Genomic DNA, 18185 nt, shown 5'->3' on the forward strand with positions numbered 1-18185 from the left:
TCGCAATAATTAGGAACTGAACTACAGCGTAATGAGATCTCAATTGGAAATTAATTGCTCTAACTTGAAATGAGCGAGACAGCAATTCTGTCCCGCTAAAGGATAAGCCGTCGAGTCTAAAATGGAAATTAATGGTGTGTGCATAACATTGGAATTCTATCGGTATGCCGGCACCCTGCTAACGTTGACGTGAACAGGGTGCGTAGCCAACGTGCAATCGTTAACGCTCCATATCGAACAAAACGCAACTACGGCGCGATTCTGGAAATGAATTAGAGATTATCTAAATACGATATAGTAAAGATATGTGTCGTCCCACGGATAAAGGTACCTTATGGCGGTTCGCGCTTACACTATTATTAACGCCGCTCCAATATTATTCCGGCGCTATGCGACGTAACCGCCGGCCACCAGAAGGTACCTTTTTCGTGGAACGTCACATATCTTCACTATTTCATATCTAGTAACTCTCTAATTCATTTCCCGAATCGCGGCGCCAGCCGCGATAAGGCACCTTTTGCAGTGGAATGACACATATCTTTACTATTTCATATCTAGTGAGTGTCTAATTCATTTCCCGAATGGAGCCGTGTCACTGTCGCACTAGTGGGGAAGAGTGATAGAAAGAGAACTAAGAATCAGATTTAATTCTTATTACATTTGGATTAAGAATCACGGAATATAGGCCTTGGTGGTGTAAGTAACTAGTTGCGTGCACACAAGTTTAAGCGATTGCAAATGTTTACTTCAATTTTAATTTTTTATTTATGTATTAAATAAATTTAATCAGTTTTGAAATTTATATTTAGATCAACTTTAAGCATACCTACCGCATGGCCGAACCTTAATAAAACCAACGTTGATTACAAGCAAATAAAAAGAATAATTAAATGCTATTTATTGTGGAGAGAAATTGAACCGCTTGGCGGTCAGCCGTTAATAAATAATGTCACGCCGTGCATTGGCATCTCATTCATCAGTAATCAGATAAAACTACATGCGACTGATAGTAATTGCGACACACCTCAACCGCGATCGAATTAATTTCACACATAAATAACCGACAATCTAATATATGCTGGAACTTTTCCTGGCTGATGATATTTTAAATTAACAATCATCTGATAAATTAAAAACTGGGGACGCGACGATATTTTTTACGTGCTCGGGTGGCTACCGTTCCTCGACCCACCAACAAAGCGGCAGCTGACGTCCACTAGGGTTCATTACATATCATTCTTACGTAGTAGTATTCTCACCCAGTTTATTATGATTACCTATCAATCATTAATCAGAGAAAAATGTACGTGTGATTTCGGACCGAATACAAATACATTTTTCTGTACTCGGGAGTCACATTATCTTTATTTCTAACTCAATAGAAAACCTAATAACACAGGTGAGTGATGCTCAAAGAGCTGTGAAAATACAAAAAACGCCCGGTTCCTGTAATAAAGTAACTTTTTCACAAACACATTTCGTATGGTCCCAGCAATACGGCAACACGGGCACAAAAGGCATAAAGGGATACTTTTCTTTATATTTTTGTAAATTAAGTTAATTAAGGTCTAAACCTTGATTGAGATTAGTCACCATAAATAAAAGATATGGCTATATTGCAGGCACCATACGATTTGTCTCTAAGGTGGTACTGAACCTTCAGCAAAACTATATAAAGCTATGACCTATACAGCGTATAAGTACATAATATTATTTGTATGCAGGGGTGGTAGACTAATCGCTTTGCTGACTGTACATGACGTACTAGTATCTGATTCTTATATAGATAGGTACCTCTCGCTTATTAAAAGATACATAGGATCTTACCCAAACAGAGGTACCTACAAGTGAAAACCATAATCCTCTACTCACCACGAGTAAGTAGACCACGGTAAACCACGGTAAGACCACGGTACGTGGCCTCACTCAGACAGAGTGAGGCCACGGTAAACGAACGTTCTGTTTCACGTGTAAGTAATTGGTCCCACTGAAGACGGTTATTTACCTATCAGTGTATATGTCGGCGGCCGATCGTAAGATCAGGCAGATAGTAATGTCCTGTATAATGTTTTAACGATAGTCACATTAACACAATATATAGGTAGGATAGGTGCGTTAGATTGCTTCAGATGCCCGAAGGGCAAACTGTCCAGAAATAGTAGCCCCGCGTAGCGGGGCTCCGTCGTCTCAGGGAATGGGTCAAAGATTTTCACGTTTCACGATATGCCTAGGAATTTCACGACATGCCTGATTTTACGATCGGCCGCCGACATATACATAAACTATAAACAGACTACTGTAGCATGTAATATTGTTCTCTACTTTTCGCTGACAATTTTATGAAGTCGAATGAATGAATGTGTCATATGAGTTCAAAGACGCAATAGGATTTTTCCTGACAGCTTTCACTTTGCTTGAAAAGTCTTATTCTAAGAATTCTAAGGGGCGCCGTTATCTTTTTGTTCTGTTCTTTAAGTAGGCCAATTTTAGTCAAAGTCATGACGAAGGAGGAAACGATATTGACAAAAGAAAATTACTCAATTTCACATAATTTTAGACAAATTACCGTGACATGCTATGAAGGATAATATAATAACAAAAAAAAGTACCTACCTACAAAATAAGGCAAGCAAGAAAGAGATGGAATTTCACAATTGCATTTAAGTTGTATTTGCTATCTTTTACAAGCCAACTGACTGCAATAAACTTGGCAATAAATAGTGTTGTTAACGTCTGTTTTAATAGACTTGTAGGTACTTAAACGGCTACGTGTGCGAAGTGCGAACGGCTGATTAACGATACAATGCAATGTTTATAAAGAACTTTGGAACAAAATAAAGAACATTAGGAACTGAAAAAAGAATAAAAATCAAGTAGGTAGCTATCGAAGTTTTTTGCATTTGAAATGAAATAGAAAGAAAATTATGATTTTATTGTTGTTTTCAAATAATTAACTTGTGCGTCGTTTTTTTAGGGTTCCGTACCCAAAGGGTAAAACGGGACCCTATTACTAAGACTCTGCTGTCCGTCCGTCCGTCTGTCACCAGGCTGTATCTCACGATCCGTGACAGCTAGACAGTTGAAATTTTCACAGATGATGTATTTTTGCTGCCGCTATAACAACAAATACTAAAAACAGAATAAAATAAAGATTTAAGTGGGGCTCCCATACAACAAACGTGATTTTTGACCGATGTTAAGTAACGTCGGGCGGGGTCAGTATGTACTTGGATGGGTGACCGTTTTTTGTTTAGATTATTGTTATGTATACAGAGGTACCTACTAAAGGAACTGTACCACAGAATAACTAATAGTACTACCACTGTATCAAATACTTTACTAATTTGATAACTAGCTTAAATCTAAAATAGGCCCTTGAGGCATTGTATAAGGTCTAGGTACGATATTATGGATATTTGACGTATATTAAAGTTGGAATCTGGCGTTGGTTTAGGCATAATATAGTTATCAGTGATATTGATATATGCTCTGCGGAAATAGCATTTCCAGAAGTTTTTAATTAAATGCTAATGCTTATGGCAATAAATTCTATTTATTTAAATTCACGTATTTTTCATTAGGGATTAAATATGGTACGATAACGTTTAGCGCTGCAGTACACATTAATGCCACTGCACGGGTCTTTCCGCGTTTGCATTCTGTGACACATGTCCTGTTAAAATGTAACCAACAAAGTCTATTTACCTATTCAAAACAAATGTTGCCAACGTACAAAGCACAAATTTGAAACAGCACCATGTTAAACAAAGCAAAAAACTATTATAGTTACATACATATATGCCGTTAAATGAAGGCAAAAATTATAAATTTGAAAGTTTTCAAGATTGATATTTTACCTACATAGTTCCGATAAGGTATAACTAATGGTCGTGATACGACAAAATTGGCCTTAAGTGTACTTCAACTCTCTCTTGAATAGCAAAACTTACACTTGAAAGTCCTCCTGTGAACTTGCCACTTTATACGGAACTTTTACCATATGACAAGTCATAAGCTGTAGTTAAAAATAAAAGTCAAATGCTGTTCTTGTGAAATGCCTTTCGCAAAAATCGGAGAACCGGAGATTCGAATACCTCAAATATTCGAAATATTGCTTACAACTTCTTTAGTTGTTTAGGGTGTTTTTGTGTTTTGGTTTGATGATGACTGCTCATGCAATATACTGTTTAGGGCAATATAAATCTTCTAGTGTAGGTAAATATGCATATAATTAGACAACATGATATAATACTATGAAGTATTTGAACAAATTAAATTATTTTCAGAAAATATTTTAATTTGTTTTTATCAAGTAGAAACACTACTATATAAATTATAAACTGAAATAAATGTCATGTGTGCCTTGGTCACTTATTCTTAGTATATGACATTTATTTCAGTTTATAACATGATATAAGCCAAAATAATTACAATATAGGTACCTACCGTTTATTCGAAACAAAGAAACTCCCAACCGGGAGACCCTACACTATTATCATCCGGAGTCCTAAGTAAACATCATCATTTCGAGCAAATATGATAAACAATTTTATTTAAATTGGTACAATCTCATGCAGTTGTACCACACAATTACCTAATAGGTGTAGTGTAGGCTCTTGTATTTATTATTGTTGTTTTTTTTTTAAAGAAGAGAAATAGGCATAATAATCCCAGTACAATTTTGAAAGAAAAAACATAAATTACCGAGCGGTTGAGAAAATAGTCCTCATTGATCTGCTGCTCTCGTCAGTTGTTTACATATTAATGCACTACCTACACGTGTGATGCTGATGTGTGTGACATTGAATATAATAATAACATGCACGTGGTTCTAAATCTGGCGCATTGCAACGGCATGCATAACATACGGACACTATTATTAACTACTGTTACACGGTATAATAAAAGTAATGTCTTTAACGGTACATAACTACAAATGGCTGTTACCAAGAGTTATAGCCGGTTCTAAATTTCTAAATTTAAAAGCATTGTCATCGTGTAAACGTATATTATATTACCTATACACCAAGGGTCTATTAAACCGACAGATATTAAAGGTATTCTTGGCCGCAGAAACTAAAATATCATGTAAAATTTACTGACATCGATCTTGTTTGAGAGAATATGTAATTTTTTCTTTGCAGTATTTAACAAACTCTCATATATATAACATTTAATGCTCCTTTTTTTGCTCCTTATGACCTCAGGAATGCGCGCTGGGGTTTAATTGGCCCTCGGTGTATAATTTTAAGTAGAAAAACTCAAATATGTGAATGTTATAAATGTTAAATAAAAAATACAATGGTATATTAAATACCATGTCTTAACTATAATTTGTTCACTAAACTACATGTTTTTGACGTAAAGTTGAACACTATTTTGCCTCCGTAATTTTTTTTTCATTCTAGTGTATCTATCTCGCCGGTGAACTGAGCAGCCCTCAATCACGTATTTCCCAGAAGGCAAGAAACACGATGCGAAACAATGCCTAATGACTAGATCAGAGCCATGCTAGCAGTGATATTCGCTTCCATAATACTAGAATCTTAGTGGGACACTATCGTGACACAATTTTTTAAAAGAGACAAGCACGTTACTACTGTTACTAGATTAAAACACGATGATATTTAGGACAAGTCACTGACAAATGTCTTTGATATTCCCTTTCAATGCCGTTGATGATGCCATTTTCCTTTTGTTATTTTTTTTTATAACATTACGACATACTTACGGCGAATATGGATATGCTTACTCGCTGTATGTCGTAATATCTCATTTGGTGGTAATCTGTTTATTTTGTTTGATTAAAGATATCAAACAATAATGAAATAGCGGAAAATATAACCTAAAAGAATGATTAATCAAAAAACAAGTCTTTGCTCAGCAGTAGAAAAACAAATTAGGGTATTCAAAAATCTACAGTGGTGTTTAATTGTTTATGTGATTCACCTACCTGTCATTAGTCATTAGAAGTTTTGAAAACTTAGAAACTAGTTTTATATTTTCCAAGACATTTTGAAAAAGTTAACTATTTGGAACATGAATAACCGTGGATTCCTATTGATCGACTGGTCAGCGTTTGGATACCCTTGTGCGAAAGAAAGATACTGTAACAGAATACATAATACAGAGGTTCCACAAAACCTACTAAATAAAAAATTGTATCCAAGCAATAATGTTACTTAAGTCACAACTAATTTATATTTCTAACATAAATTTCATATATGCATTTTATAAACTAAGAATAATTAATTAATTAATTAATGTATTTATTTAAACTTGGTTGCACAGTAAATAATAAAATAAACATAAGTAACCTCTACTCAAGACTTCGTCAGCATGGCAGTCGTTAAACTGTATATAAATAAGATGGTTCACCTCCGCGTAGGTACTATATAAGTATTATAACTTACGTACTTAATATTACTGAACGTGAACAGGGACACAATTTTAATTTTACGATGAGTAACCTTTTTCTCAGATCCATTTATTACAATCATTACATATTAACATAATAATTTCCTGATTTTTGAATATTATCGAATACTAGTCATAACAAGGTAACATCAGGTAACATTTTAAAGGTAATCGGTAACATAATCTAAATATACATATATAGTAAATTTTCATATTTTTTCTATTGGTGCGCTTTCGTCTTTAAGTAAACCGGTATTTTTACATGATTCTGCGGCGTAACAAACCGGTTCTAAGATAAACGCCCTCTTAGCCTTGGAACGCTTTCGTCATAGATGCGAAGTTATCCCTTGTTCCATCAAACGAGTGTTCTTGTATAAATAAAACAACAGCTATTTTCCTTAGAATACATTACTAATATTGACACACTTCGCTTCTTTTCGTTAAGCATACAAGGGTTTTGTACCCGTATCCCCAACGATAAAGGAAAACAAGTAAATATTGATAGAAGAGTAGGAACTTAAAAATATTTGTGTAGTTATAGGTATACTAACTAACTCGCAACTAACTCGTAACTAACAAGCTTTGAATGAATTTCTAGGGTAACTCGTTATCCCTAGAAATTCATTCAAAGCTTGTGCATAATCTGTTAATTACTCTTGTACTCTTTAATTCTAATGAACATGTCCAAAGCTGGATTCCCACACTTTTAATGCGAAATAGTCACCACAAACCGCAAATATTAAATTATAACTAGGTATTCATTAATATAAATGTTTGATTCGTAAATTTTGGTGTACCATATTAGCTAATTTTAATCAATTTAATCATGACTGCAGATTTTGCGGTACACCTTATTTGGTGCATGCAATGGTGGAAAATATTGCTACATTCACGTAATTGTATAATCTAAAATAAACTCATAATTTTGAAATAGAACATCTGCAACATAACGGTCAGTTGCAATCGTATATGGTTGTAACTGGACATGATTTAACTTGTATAGCAACAAGCATATCTTTGGTTTAAAAATATTAGCGCCTTAAAGTATCACTGATAGCGGAAGCAGTTATAAAGTTGACCCAAATTTTTTTTATTAAGCTATGAGCTTCATCACATATGTTCCTTGAGTAATTCTAAGCATTTCAAGCCTGGGAGGCAATAAGAAATGTGCGTCTACTCGGATTTGTAATGGATTCAAACTTTCAACCCCTTTTTAACCCTGTTAGGGGATGAATTTTACAAAACGCTGAAATTAATTTTCCTGTCTTTTAATAATATCCCCAAATAAATAGATTCAAGTCCCGCGTTCGAAATTTTTTTTGATATCCATACAAACTTTCGACCCCTTTTTCACCACCTTAGGGGATGAATTTTCAAAAACGCTGAAATTAGTTTTCTTGTATTTTAATAATATTTTTTTTTTACCCCATACAAACTTTCATCTCCTTTTTAACCCAAATAACCCCTAAGGGTTGAATTTCTCAAAATTGCTTCTTATCTCTTGTACAATTTATAAATGTAATCTAGAGTGCAAATTTCAACTTTCTATCTTTTGTAGTTTCGGCTCTGCGTTGATGAATCAGTCAGTCAGCCAGGACACTTGCATTGTACCCCACCCTCCCCGACTAGACGCACGCTTCTTTTTGCCTCCCAGGCTAGAAATGCCTAGAATTACTCAAATATCAGATGTGATGCAGCTCATAGCTTAATAAAAAAATTTTGGGTCATGTATGGCAGCGATACATTACTGATTCCAGTATGAGCACACATACCGGCGCTGCCCTCATCACTTCTTTACGAGTATTATTAGTTACCTGGCTTAACAACCTCAAAGTTGTACTCTGATATCTGCATGCCATACGATAAAATAGGCGCCACAACATTGGCGTGCGTAAGAATGGCGGTCATCCATCCGCCATTCTGATGCACACGCTATGAGAGCACAAACATATTTAGGATGCCAGTTATGGTTGCATTGGAATTGAGACTGTAACAGCGTTTCTGCGCTGCAGCAGCGGAAAATGGGCGATGTCACTGCCAATTTCCGAGACAAATTGCATTGCTGCAATGTTGCATTCCTGTCCTACATTATACTGACACGGTAGATTCCTATAGAGACCAAAGACAAGGTCACCTCTATCTGTAAGTCTGTCACACTAAAGGTTAGTCATCCGTCATGTAAACAAACATTTTTAATTTACGATTAAGCCTGTAAACAAAGTATTTACCGTAAAATGATGTGAGTAGGGATTGCGTGGAGATTTGGATTATGAATGGGGAGGGAAGAGATGCCAGGGGAGTGAGATGGTTTTTAAAGGCTACAGCTACCTAAATAATGTATTCGTATTACAAAGAAGCTATAGTGATATTTATAAGACAAAAAAATCGATCCAACAATGTTCCAAAATCACCTTTGTATGAAATCCCATCTCACCCCAACCGGGTGAGGAGCGATTTTGTGTTTATCGGTAAAGTTATGAAATAGAACTACCCAAAATCATAAAAAAACTAAAATACAAACGGCCGGAACATTTATTATACCTATACACCATGTGTAAAAATAAAATGGGTTTGAATGTGAGTTTTCTCCCTACTCACCCCATTTTACGGTACTTCAAATTACTGAATTACCGCCGGTCATACTATGAGTCATGAATATATTATAACGTCACATGCAAAGTGCATTGCAGTGTTTATAATTGATATCAAGTACCTACGTACTGGCGACGGCCCCGGTTACATTCCATTCATGTGTCATGCAATTTGTCGATAAGTACATCAAACTTGTTGCAGATCTATAAGCATAATTTTAATTGTATTATTTATCAAATGCGCTGTTAAGGAAGTGTTCTAATGAAATCGAAAAATATCAACATTAGATAAAAGTAAATTAACATTGAAATTTGCTAATTACTTACCTATAGTTCGTTTTTTTAGCATTAGAAAAAACTTGCAAGAAGGTAAGCGATCTTGACATGTCTTTTAATTGAAAAACGCTTTTTAAAAATCAGAACCTATTACTTATGAAAGCAGAAGAATATAAATGATCGTATTAGATTCATAATTGTTACATATTTGCCGTAACTTATTTTTAAAATGTGTTTTTCAATTAAAAGACACATCAAGATGGTTTACCTTATTTCTAATGCTAAAAAAAAAAAACTATAGTAAACAAAGAAGCAGTATAATACTTACATGCAATCTTTACAGATTTACTCTAAACAATAATTAGGTAGCAACGTTGTTGTTTAACCTCTCGTGCAAACATTGATACACTGCTCGGGTACCACGAGCGTAGCGAGTGGTTCGAAAACTGAATCTAGAGGGTTGCGAGGGTTTCAAGGCACGAGGGTTAAACAATCTTTTTATTTCTCATGCTCTGAAAGAAAGAAAGGTGTGCAGAATATGATACGTTTCTGCAATTTGGATTTATACCCAAATTTCATTTGTTATACAAATTTCATTCTCATAAACCCCCCATTCCATAAATAACGATACTTTTGTCTAAATTGTCAAATGAAAGTACCCTAAAAAATACTACTTACAAAAATATATATTTAGCCATGTTTTTAAAAAAACGTATTCGAAATGTAAAGTAGAGTATTTAACTCGGGTGAAAGGCATCATTCCAGCCTCGGACTATTGGGGCTCTTGCTGCGTTCGAGCAAACTACCTCGGCAGAAATAAGTGCCTTTCATCCCTTGGTTAACAATCTTCTATTGCCACCGAGTGAAACACAAAACTGTTCACCTCGATGAAAATACTAACTGTAAAATATCAATTCACTGGCCAACATATGGAAACAACTTAAAATTTGCATTTGATTACTTTGCCCCACACGTGGATAAAATGTAATAAGTAATCAGTTTTTGAACAATCAAGAGAGCCTTTACCAGCTCGTGTGGTGAAAAATAACGTATCACGATAAAATAATGTCACGACGTGGATACCTAACTCTGAATCACCACGGGTTTTACACAGATTGCTAAATGCGGAAAAAATATTGCGCGTTGTTTTTTCGCAATGCGGTCCAATAAAATACTATTGATAGGGAAAAACGCCACCAAAAATAACTTGTTACACAAAAACATATATGTATATGTTCAGTTTGAATTAAGTAAATATTACATTATATACCTCCTACACTTTGTAACGTTAAACCAGGAAAAGAAAAGAAAAATACACGAGATTTTCTATATTTAATTAATTTTCACCTGGAGAGCAATTAGACGAGATGTTCTCATGAGTCCTTTTTACTCGATAATTATTTCCCTGTTTCTATTTCCTCAGACAAAATTATCGTTAAAAGATACCTATAGATAGCGAGGTTGTATTTCATTTCATCCTACGCAAACCCGGAAAAAGTAATATTATTCTCCCACATCATGTTTGCAACAATAATATCATTAAGTTTCTAAAACCAACGTGCTATTCGAGTTATAAAGTGTACTAGAGTTGGACTAAGACAAGTCTGCAACGATTTTGATAGCACACGCATCGCAAGTGTTATTTATAAACGTCATATTTCATAGAAGTTTGACGTGACGTTTAAATTAGATAACTGTGCTATCAAAATCGTTGCAGACTTATCTTGGTCTAACTCTTCGTTATTACATAATTAGCTTGTTGTTTTTTTCACAAAATTTAATTTAATTTAATTAGGTATACGACAACATTTATTGAAATACTTAACTAATGGGCCGATTCGAACTTTAAGATACGTTAATTAATAGATCTAGTAACGAAATGGATTGGAAATGTCAGTGTCAAATGTGACGTTTCTTCAAACAAAAACGTCACTTTTGACACTGACACATCTAATCCATATCGTTTCTAGATCTATTAATTGACGTATCTTAAAGTTCGAAACGGGCAGAAACTATAGAATGGATATGAAAAAAAAACCAGTGAATTACGTAGAAGGAAGCTTTTTCGAAAGGTAAAAGTTCCATATTTACTTATTGGTGCATAAACAAATCAAGACTTTATTAGTCGTGCAATAACTGAAATAAACTGAAACAGTTAACTTATTGTATAAAATACAAACCCGCATATTATACAGAGAAGAAGAAAGATATTTCGTTTAGTTCTCAGTCAATAACTTTGTTATTTTACCAACAAAAATAAAATGTTTGTTGAAACTTGATCTCTGAATCTACTAAAACCATCTGGAAAATTGAAAACTCCGTCTGTGAATAAAACTTAAGAGCATGTCCAAGAAAATAGTTTAGGTATAATATTATGCTTGAAGAGAATAAACTGAGCTACTTAAGTTTGTTAAACCACCCTATTGTAGCATCTTTCCCATCTTCTACATCGACGTTAGTACAAGTTTGAGTAGCCAGAACCTGCTTCTGTTCAATTTTGTTGTGTGAAAATAAATTCAACTGTTTCTCAGTCTAGACGAAAACTTAGTTTCTTAAGAAACACAATTAAGTGAAAACAGGCAATAGAGAGCAATTAGTATTCCACGCTGTGTTGAACTGCAAAAACTAATAATAAAAAATACTTATCATTTAATGACTTCAAACTTCAAAGCTACTCGTACGGTCGATAAATTTTCGATTATTGATACCGACTCAGATTAAAGTAGAGATAAACCATTTATAAGACAGTGACCTTCGCTCGCTCACATCGGAAATGCCTACTCGTTTTAGACGTAACGCACACTATAATAATAACATTAATAAAGATGACATTTTCTACATGACATAAAAGCTCTCCAAGGGGCCTCTACGTGTTGGATCTGTGTCCCCACGCAAGCCTATCAAAAAACCGGGATCATAGGCCCGTGATATCCAAGGACATTAATAAATTGGTTATAAATTATAAAAACCCTAGCCTAAGAAAAATGATGAATAAAATTAAACATTAATAACTCAGCTAAAGTCGGTACTTTCGGTGTATTTGTTGGGTTTCGACATAGGTACCTACCTAATAAATATTTTTAGAGCAAAAAAGATTTTTTGTGTGGAATTATCATGGGAATTCGGTATGGCTTTCTGTTTAGTTAACAGAACCAATTGCCAAAATAGTACCTGGAATATTTTTTTATTTTTACTTTTATTTGTCGTCCTTTTTAATAGCCTCCAGTGGGAACATAGTTCAGAGCCGATATTTCGGTTCGATAGTTTATCACTTTATCCAATATGTAACTATCTTGACTTAATAGCAATACAGCACCAAACGGTACACGTTTCAGTTTTTATGACCACACGTTCTTTCAATCAAACGTTCCATAACTGATTTTGATTTTCAAGCGATATTTAGTAGGAATATTTACTGACCACTTGAATTAAGGCTTCGTACTTATGCTTATGCTTTTTCGTATCCTTTGTTGCAAGATGAAAAACAAAAAAGAGATTTTATTGGGACAAAAAATACAAACTAAACAATAAGAATAAAAACCGGGCAAGTGCGAGTCGGACTCGCGCACGAAGGGTTCCGTACGATAATGCAAAAAAAAACAAACAAAAAAAAGCAAAAAGAAAACGGTCACCCATCCAAGTACTGACCCCTCCCGACGTTGCTTAACTTTGGTCAAAAATCACGTTTGTTGTATGGGAGCCCCATTTAAATCTTTATTTTATTCTGTTTTTAGTATTTGTTGTTATAGCGGCAACAGAAATACATCATCTGTGAAAATTTCAACTATCTAGCTATCACGGTTCGTGAGATACAGCCTGGTGACAGACGGACGGACGGACGGACGGACGGACAGCGAAGTCTTAGTAATAGGGTCGCGTTTTACCCTTTGGGTACGGAACCCTAAAAATGACATGAATGAAAATCAAAATTCTGGAACGCGGATGCTGTGAGAATAATATTTCAGAAAACATAGCAACTATTTGCAAATTTAAGACATTGTTCACAATTGTACATACAAATATATTACTACAGAATATTATTATAGATTTTTTATCTACTCGTCGACTACAATGATTGAATTAAGGCTTCATATACTAAATTGAAATCACATTGGAAGCGCTGAGAGCGTGCGACTTGCAATCTGGAGGTCGCGGGTTCAAACCCGGCTCGTACCAATGAGTTTTTCGGAACTTATGTACGAAATATCATTTGATATTTACCAGTCGCTTTTCGGTGAAGGAAAACATCGTGAGGAAACCAGACTAATCCCAATAAGGCCTAGTTTACCCTCTGGGTTGGAAGGTCAGATGGCAGTCGCTTTCGTAAAAACTAGTGCCTACGTCAAATCATGGGATTAGTTGTCAAGCGGACCCCAGGCTCTCATGAGCCGTGGAGAAATGCCGGGATAACGCGAGGAAGAAGATACTAAATTGAAATCACATACTATTCACTATGGGCTTCTGAGTCAACTATAATATTCATAAGCAAACGCTGTAGTCAACTATAATGAATTTGACCAATTATGTTCCGCTGCGGTCAAGAGGACAAAACAAAACGATAGCTCTAATTAATTATTTATTTTAGGTTGTTTAGTAGGAACAATCATAGATTCTACTTTATTCAAACAAAGCGGAACCGTGATTAAGAGCATTTCTAGTAAGCAGATATATTGGCCATATGGCAATTATTTGGCCACGCATGCAATCGTTTGTTCAGATGAAAAACCAATTTGAATGATTCTGCGAACTGAATCAATTGATAGTGACTTGTTAAATACATCCACTCACCTAAGTCGCGTTAGGGTGTGCAACATATACTTCGTTTTTTTTAGCATTAGAAATTAGGTAAACATTCTTGATGTGTCTTTTAATTGAAAAACACATTTTAAAAATAAGTTACGGAAAGTATGTAACAATTATGAATCTAATACGATCATTTATATTCTTCTGGTTTCATAAGTAATAGTTTTATATTTTTAAGTATAAAGCGTTTTTCAATTAAAAGACATGTCAAGATCGCTTACCTTCTTGCAAGTTCTTTCTAATGCTAAAAAAAACGAACTATAGTGCATGTGCATACGCGTACCATGAGCCACGGACAGTGTCAACACTGACATATGCGTCAACGTCTACATAATTTACTTTCTATACATCTCGCTCGCACTAATATGACAGTACGAGCGAGATGCATAGAAAGTAAGTTACGTTCACGAGCGTTTATGTCAGTGCCAAACTGGTGGTAGCCACACAGTTGTTGCGGGTATTTTAAAGGTACTTACGTTTTATTACAGAAAAAAATCATAGCAATAAGACTTTGTATGTAATTTTCCCCGTATTCAAAATACTCAGCAAACCTTTGTTAAATTCAGTCCCTTTCTAACAAACACAAATATCAAAATGACGGATAAGGACAAATGATTATCAAGGATTTGATAGACTTAACAAGTATTAAGAACGCCGTAGATTATTAACATTCTAAATCCATTTGTGCAATGCCAATTAATTGGTATCCGTGTTATATAAAATTTAATTTAATTATTATACCTAGGTACCTATCTTTATTTCAGATCCAGAACTCCGTATATGGTTAAAAACAATAATACTAACTAACTGAAAAGCAATGTTTAATGATCTACTTAAAAACTGTAAAACAAAATCCATTCGAAAACCAATATTATCGATGAATGCTACGGGATAGTAGTAGGTATTTAGGTACTCTACTCACTGCGGTCATTTCCGCAAAAGGTTAAGCCGTACTTACGCAGCGTTTGATCCAATCGGATAATCCCAAGTTAACGAACTTAGGTACCGCCGTGATATGTTCAATACACGTATTTTGTTTCTTTCTGTAATGAGCGAAGTTCCAGGCACATGTTTGTTGATGAGGGCGTAATTAGTTTGTTTTTCGGAAAAGTTTTCTTGTCAATGGTTGAGTCTTTTAGGGGTTTTTGTATTTGTTGTACCTACTTGCAATGCGCAGTATAATATTATGCTTTGCCTGTGTGTTTGCGAATAAAAAACATTCTATTCTATTATATTATATTCTATTCTATTCATATCTTAAGACGGTTTAAGTTAAAAGTAAAAAAAGAAACGTATGAATAGATGTATTCATTAAACTATCTAGATTCTAGAATATATTATACAAAATCGCACATTAAATAACTTACTCTTTATTATCTTATGCTTTCTACAACTTCACACATTAACTTTTAATAGGTACCTATTATTAGAAAGTCTTACTCGTAACAAGATCGACTCGACTTCGCCAACTAGAGAAATTATACAACCTAGTTTCGTGGCAACCTATAGCAAAACAAAGTACTTAATAAAAAACACTCGTTTAGGAATAAATATTTCACGTAAAAATTAATTTAGCTTTTATACAAGGTCTTACTTTCAGAATAAGTGCTTTGGATCGCTAAAATGCTCATTATAATGAATTCGGAAAAGCCCGGAAGGTTGTGGCGGAAGCTCGTCCTTTCTCAAAAAGTATATAACTCTTTAATTACGTCGTTCGTCAACGTTTTGCTTTCGCGGGTCCGGGGGAGGTATTTTCAGCGAAATTGTGTTTCGCCAACCCAATTCTCGTGTTTTGGTAATTTACTGGATAATGAAATTGATTCCTCATTTTGCATGAATGTTCTGTCGAGATACTTATTGGATTATTTCTCAGTGATGTTCATAGCGGAAAATTAGGCTTTTCGTTGGCAACAAAAGGAATACAAATATTGTAACAATTAAGCGCTTTTTAGAAAATGAAAAATGTTTTTTAGAAACCCTTGAAGCACTAGAATAAGTCAAGCGAAATATGAAGTGGACCGTTCGGCAGTGTTCAGAAAGCGCCCGGGTTCGGGTTAGGCACGGAACTTACACGCTTCATAGAATTCCATTAAATAAGGAAGAAAATATTGCCTTTTTTCATCTCATGCTGACGAATCGATTAGAGCGGTAAATGTTACTGCATACAAACGTTCAAATAAGTAGTTACTTGTAAGTTTTGTTATTGTGTTTACATTTTATTCCATAAACCTAACCTTTGTATGTATTACTTATGATTGTTAGAATAAATGCTTGAATGTGTTTTATTCCGTAAATAAATTATACTAGAGAATGATAAAAAAAAACAAGAATGTATTACTTATGATTGTTATAATAAATGCTTGAATGTGTTTTATTCCGTAAATAAATTATACTAGAGAATGATAAAAAAAAACAAGAAAATATAACACATAACACTGTAGGTATCTTGTTTGTAATTAAATTATTATAAAAAAAATACCTAGATATGTTAGAAGTTAATGTTTATAATAATTATTGTCTTCGTTTCTCGCGATAGTTATTCATGAAATAAAACTATGCATACGGATAATATCGCCACTACGAATACGAACGATTGACCACGAACGCTGTAAAGGCTTCGAAACGTTGGGAGTAATTTCATTATACACGATATAATCCAATTCCATAGATTTATTTCATACCTATATTAATAATAGAAACAATACATTTGTAACATTGTATGCCTTTTAATGATTCCCTAAAATGAAATTACGGGGAAAATTGTAATATGATAAAATGTTCACAGTTAAATTAATAAACCCATTCAATTTATAGTTCAAATTGATAAATAAAATCACGAACAAAAAAATAAGCACACCAAAATTTTTCATTGTGGTGTGTGCCAGTGCTTTGTCAGGCTAACAAAAAAATGAGTCAGAGAAAATTGATTCTGGCCCCGACCCTGCATTATGGCATCAATCGCGTTCGTTGTCTCAACAGAGAGGCTACCGCGAAAACCGAAATTCGCAATTTGCGGGGATCTTTCTCTTTTACTCCAATGAAGGTGTAATTAGAGTGACAGAGAAAAATGCCCGTAATTTGCGAACTTCGATGTTTGCGGTTATAGACCTGGCTGTCGCGCGGCTCTATTCAATTACGTGTCCATTCACGTCATATCAGGCACATGTGGATAAATGTACCTCAGATTTTACATGTATCTCTTGTGATACCATACCATAAATAATTATAAAATGTACTCGTATAACCTTAGTATGTACTTACAAGTTGATTAAATCCATGCAATTGGCCAAAGAGATGTTGAGCACTTCAGGCATTGACTACCTATATCATACAACATTTTCTCGGCAGAAAACGCAAATATAGATATAAGCACTTATCAATCAGACATAAATAGGACATTAGGTACGGTAATTGCATGGCTTGATGAAAATAATTTAAAAATAAACTTTGATAAAACTAAAATAATGAGCTTTAAACAACGGACTAATAAAATGAATAATTTGACTGTAGCTTATAATGACCATATAATAGAGGAAACAAATGTGACACACTTTTTAGGATTAAGAGTAGATAATAAGTTGACATGGGAAAATCAAGCAGAAATAATTTGTAATAAACTTAATAAATATTCTTTTGCTTTGTATAACTTACACAAGTTGGTAAACCAATCAGCGGTTCTAACATCATATCATGCCTATGTAACCTCAACATTACGTTACGGAATTATGTTTTGGGGCAATTGCTCTGATCGTGAGATGGTATTCAAAAGTCAGAAAAAATGTGTTCGCGCCGTATGTGGTATCCCGCCAACTGACTCTTGTAAAGAACATTTCATTAGACTACGTGTACTGACTCTTCCATGCCTATATATCTACGAAATTGCATGTTATGTTAAGCAAAATAAAAATCAGTTCCAAACCTTTAATAGTGTACGTCAACAAGGAAAGATTAGCAATACCATCACATTCAATACGGCATTATTATCTAAAAGTGTTTTTGGAATGGCATCCTTGAAAATTCTTGAATTTTCAATATTTTACCAAACAACATTTTAAATACAGATAACATAAAACTATTTAAGAAACGTCTGTTTACATT

The 18185-nt window shown here is 34.3% G+C and overlaps 2 protein-coding genes and 1 long non-coding RNA gene across 3 annotated transcripts in view; 1 reads left to right on the forward strand and 2 right to left on the reverse strand.

Annotated features, from left to right (window-relative positions):
- LOC134673532 (uncharacterized) overlaps positions 1–13548 on the forward strand; it is a 207594-nt gene extending 194046 nt beyond the window's left edge. The window contains exon 2 of the long non-coding RNA XR_010099495.1: positions 13433–13548. This is a non-coding gene — a long non-coding RNA (uncharacterized LOC134673532). The remainder of the gene's footprint in view (positions 1–13432) is intronic.
- Positions 1–18185, reverse strand: part of LOC134673531 (uncharacterized) — a 461710-nt gene that overhangs the window by 421263 nt on the left and 22262 nt on the right. The window lies entirely within an intron of this gene.
- LOC134673527 (F-box only protein 11) overlaps positions 1–18185 on the reverse strand; it is a 338938-nt gene that overhangs the window by 125600 nt on the left and 195153 nt on the right. The gene's annotated exons all lie outside the window — the stretch shown is intronic.

The sequence above is a fragment of the Cydia fagiglandana genome, chromosome 18 (genome assembly GCF_963556715.1).
Source record: "Cydia fagiglandana chromosome 18, ilCydFagi1.1, whole genome shotgun sequence".
Classification (NCBI taxonomy): domain Eukaryota; kingdom Metazoa; phylum Arthropoda; class Insecta; order Lepidoptera; family Tortricidae; genus Cydia; species Cydia fagiglandana.